The sequence below is a fragment of the Dermacentor albipictus genome, chromosome 8, assembly GCF_038994185.2.
Source record: "Dermacentor albipictus isolate Rhodes 1998 colony chromosome 8, USDA_Dalb.pri_finalv2, whole genome shotgun sequence".
Lineage (NCBI taxonomy): Eukaryota > Metazoa > Arthropoda > Arachnida > Ixodida > Ixodidae > Dermacentor > Dermacentor albipictus.
Genome location: NC_091828.1, coordinates 27,116,560 through 27,121,363, shown reverse-complemented (window position 1 = coordinate 27,121,363; position 4,804 = coordinate 27,116,560).

Genomic DNA, 4,804 nt, shown 5'->3' with positions numbered 1-4,804 from the left:
GCGTTTCCATAGCGACTAACACCTGGCGGCGACGCCAGGACGTCGCCAAATTGATTAAAAAAATGCAAGCATTACAATACTTCAATGTTGAAATATAACAAGGTTGCTTGATTATTATAGTCAACTTATTTATGTTTTAACCTTAAAAAAAAGAAAGCATCACGGTGGAAATGAAACCAGAGAAAAGCGGCGCTGCCGTTGCTCGTCACCTACACAGGTAATGTGGGATACCGTACTCTGGTAACCAGTGAAATACACAGCGCTTGACAATTTCAAGAAGCACTGCTTATGTGACCTACGCATTAATGCTAGAACAATATTGCTACAATGTCTAAAACAATATGGAGTGATTGCGATAATAAGGATGGCTTGCGTTCGTATGTGTTCTGCTTCGTCAATTTCATGCGTAGTGTTGTCTACACCCTGGTCACAAAAAGACAAGAACGCCTCAAAGAAATATCACGCTGAAATCGCTGTGCTAAATGTTTTGAAACTCTGTTAACAAATATACTGCACGTGATCACATGCATGCCAATGTGCCAGTGCAGTATCGTGCAAGCCTGGTGCCCGTGGTGTAGTGGTTATCACATCCGCCTAACGCGGGAGACACATGGTGCGATTTTCCGTGCGATCAGTCGTACGGCGCGTCGTGTGCGACTTGCCGCATGCGGCGATTCGGGACACATGGTACGAATGACCGAGCGGCGGCTAGCTCCGCCCAGAACCGGCGCCCCTGCGTGGAAGTTTGGAATGCTGCATAACTTCGAACAGAAAGTGAAAGCAAACGTATTTGCACAGCTCTCTTGTTTGGAACAAACGATGACAATATAAACACGCCCATGGAAGCACTGTAGACGTGTTTCCACAAGGCCGCGTTAGCAGTAACGGCTCCTTTGACAGCCGCCGATGGCTGTGCCGGCAGGCACAGCTCGCTCGGCGACCGAATCCGACACCGGTGGCGCTTGTGACACGATCGCCGATCGCTTGCAGCTCGTAAAACGAAGCGTCTATGTTAGTCGGCACAACGTGTACGCAGTTATCCTACGCTTATATTGCAGCACATTTGATTTCATTGGCGCCGACAGAAGCGAACGAGCATGTCAGGCGAGCTTGCGATCGCTGGGAGACCGTGTAGGCCTAGCTCGCCGGCCGTCTCTCCGAGGCCGAGGGCCCATGCCGATGCGTCCGCAGCTCGTAATTAAGCGCCTAAATTCATCAGCACAATCAATGCTTGAACATTTATGTTTTTCTTAAGTGAAAATACGGTTAGTTTTCTCGGTGCCGTTAGTAGCGATGAGTAAACACGCCACTCAGGCGAGCCGCTTCGTATAGACGATTGCTGGCGCATCTGCGCTGACGGCGTCCGTTTACTATATCGCACGACGTTTCATAACATGCACTCTATTGAGGCCACTTTATTCTATAAGTTATTTCGTGTCAGAAACAAATTGCTGCTTATTTATGTGCCGCCGTCAGCGGCGAAAGAGGCCCTCGTTTCGACCAGGGAGAAAAAAAAACAGACATGATCGGAGCGGCGAGGCGCTCGCTCGCCGGCTCCGCCCCGTCGGGTCTATGACGTGGCCGTGACGTTCGCGCTACCTGCGCTGTCATTGGCTGCGGTCGCCCGACCGATGCGGCGGTCGCACGAGAATATTCAGCAAGTTGGTCGCATGCGCGGCGTGCGATTCGGCGCCGCGTGCGGGGGATTTGGTTGAGAACCTGTTGAGTGCGGCTGCCGGTGCGAATGGTCGTACGACCGATCGCACCCAAAATCGCACCATGTGTCTCCCGCATAAAAAATGCGGGAGACACATGGTGCGATTTTGGGTGCGATCGGTCGTACGACCATTCGCACCGGCAGCCGCACTCAACAGGTTCTCAACCAAATCCCCCGCACGCGGCGCCGAATCGCACGCCGCGCATGCGACCAACTTGCTGAATATTCTCGTGCGACCGCCGCATCGGTCGGGCGACCGCAGCCAATGACAGCGCAGGTAGCGCGAACGTCACGGCCACGTCATAGACCCGACGGGGCGGAGCCGGCGAGCGAGCGCCTCGCCGCTCCGATCATGTCTGTTTTTTTTTTCTCCCTGGTCGAAACGAGGGCCTCTTTCGCCGCTGACGGCGGCACATAAATAAGCAGCAATTTGTTTCTGACACGAAGTAACTTATCGAATTAAGTGGCCTCGAAAGAGTGGATGTTATAAAACGTTGTGCGATATAGTAAATCGTTGGCGTGATTTCTAATCGGACGCGGTCAGCGCAGACGCGCCAGCAATCGTCTATACGAAGCGGCTCGCCTGACTGGCGTGTTTACTCATCGCTACTAACGGCACCGAGAAAACTAACCGTATTTTCACTTAGGAAAAACATAAATGTTCAGGCATTGATTGTGCTGATGAATTTAGGCGCTTAATTACGAGCTGCGGACGCATCGGCATGGGCCCTCGGCCTCGGATAGACGGCCGGCGAGCTAGGCCTACACGGTCTCCCAGCGATCGCAAGCTCGCCTGGCATGCTCGTTCGCTTCTATCGGCGCCAATGAAATCAAATGTGCTGCAATATAAGCGTAGGATAACTGTGTACACGTTGTGCCGACTAACATAGACGCTTCGTTTTACGAGCTGCAAGCGATCGGCGATCGTGTCACAAGCGCCACCGGTGTCGGATTCGATGGCCGAGCGAGCTGTGCCTGCCGGCTCCATATAGCCGTCGGCGGCTGTCAAAGGAGCCGTTACTGATAACGCGGCCTTGTGGAAACACGTCTACAGTGCTTCCATAGGCGTGTTTATATTGTCATCGTTTGTTCCAAACAAGAGAGCTGTGCAAATACGTTTGCTTTCACTTTCTGTTCGAAGTTATGCAGCATTCCGAACTTCCACGCAGGGGCGCCGGTTCTGGGCGGAGCTAGCCGCCGCTCGGTCATTCGTACCATGTGTCCCGAATCGCCGCATGCGGCAAGTCGCACACGACGCGCCGTACGACTGATCGCACGGAAAATCGCACCATGTGTCTCCCGCATTGGTCCCAGGTTCGATCCCTGGCGGGCACAGGTTTTTTTTTTTTTTCTCTCGAACTGTTGGGAAGGCGTGTTTTTTCTCAGCTGTATTACAGAGAGTGCCAGTGCACAATTCGGTAAAAACTCTTTTTTTGTTTAAACTACACACCAAGGAGGTTTTTATATAACCTTCTTGCTACACACTAACACATTATCAGTTCAAACATGGATGCATAACAGGGATTTTTGTCCCGTGTCCCATTAACTTCTTCTTATGCAAGAAACCTGAAACGATACAGCATGCGTTTCTAGATTTCTGGGATCCCATATTATTCTGGGAAGTGCTACAAAGGACTTTAAAGAAAAAGTTACCTTTAGATCCACATGGAATAAGATTCTTACCGGTAGAAACGGAGGCTTTTCCGTATGACGCTATAATGCTCCTGGGCCTCCACTGTTTGTGGAAAGCTAGAACGCAGTTCAACAATGCTCATGTCAGTTCGCGACCTACACGTGATCACTTCATTGAATCTGTAGTACAGTTCAGTCTCAAGTTCTAGTTCAGGGATGTCCATCGGGCACTCCCTGAACAGCCAACATGGATTATGGACATGCTAGATAAACTTGCAGCATTGAAAAAATTTCAATATGTCGTGCCAGCAAAATACTTGTTGACATGTTTTCTTTTTTGTGTATTGTTTGTGTATGTCAAAGCCGGCAATAATAAAAAAAAGACAGTAAACAAAGAAGTTCCACTAGACCCGTATGGCATTCGTTACTTACGCTTAGATAATGAGGATGCGGGCTACCTTTGGATTTAATTATGCTCTTGGGCCTCCACTGTATGTGGCGCGCGAGAATGGCAGGAAACCAAAAAAAATTGTTGATAAAGATGCACGGCCTTCACGAATGTATTTCAGGGAAAACATGCACTGTTTTGTTGCTCTCCATAAAGCGGCAGCGCAACCACCTGAGTGGCTCTCAAGAGTAGAGCCGTTGTTAGCTTTGCGCGCATTTTGGTTAGACGAAGCCAGCATGATGCTGGTTGACTACACGTTCAGCAAATGTACATTGTATTTTGGTTTTCGTTATGGTGATTATTGCCTGGCTTTGGTACATAACGTTTCACAAGAGGCAACAAAGAAAAAAAAAGAAAAAATACCACAGGCACCCGTTGGAAGTCGCACTGCTGGAGTACTAGTCCTCACATGTCGAACTGAAATGAAAAAAATAATTAACTCATGGGGTTTTAGGTGCCAAAACCACGAACTCATAATGAGGCACGCCACACAGTAGGGGACTCCAGAATAATTTAGACATAAAAATTGGATTTTACCGCTCTTTCTGCGCATGCATCAGGAGTAGCGGTCGCGAAGGATAAAACGTGCGAGCCATACTTTGGCCAACACGGAACTGAAATCTTTTCAACAACATCAATTCATCAAATACGGACATCCATTGTGGTGGATCAGGCAGCGCTTTGAACGAATCTCTCAAACACACCAACACTCTCAATGAAGTTCTCACGAACCGGTCGAACAACAATAATGTCTCCGTTATGAGTTGTCCTCATAGAGTGGAGGCTCATGATCATAATGAGGTCGTACGGGACATCCTCGGTGGTATGAACCGGCAAGAAGCGTATTCCATATGGGTCGAGGGGTAAGTGTTTTTTCAATGTTCTCTGCAGAACATCCCAGTTAAAAATGGCGCCCCAGCAATCTAGCAGTGCATATTCTAGCCGGCAATAAAAAAAAAAAGAGCAGTTGTTGCGACTTCCAACTGTGTCTACCGTAAAACTGTACG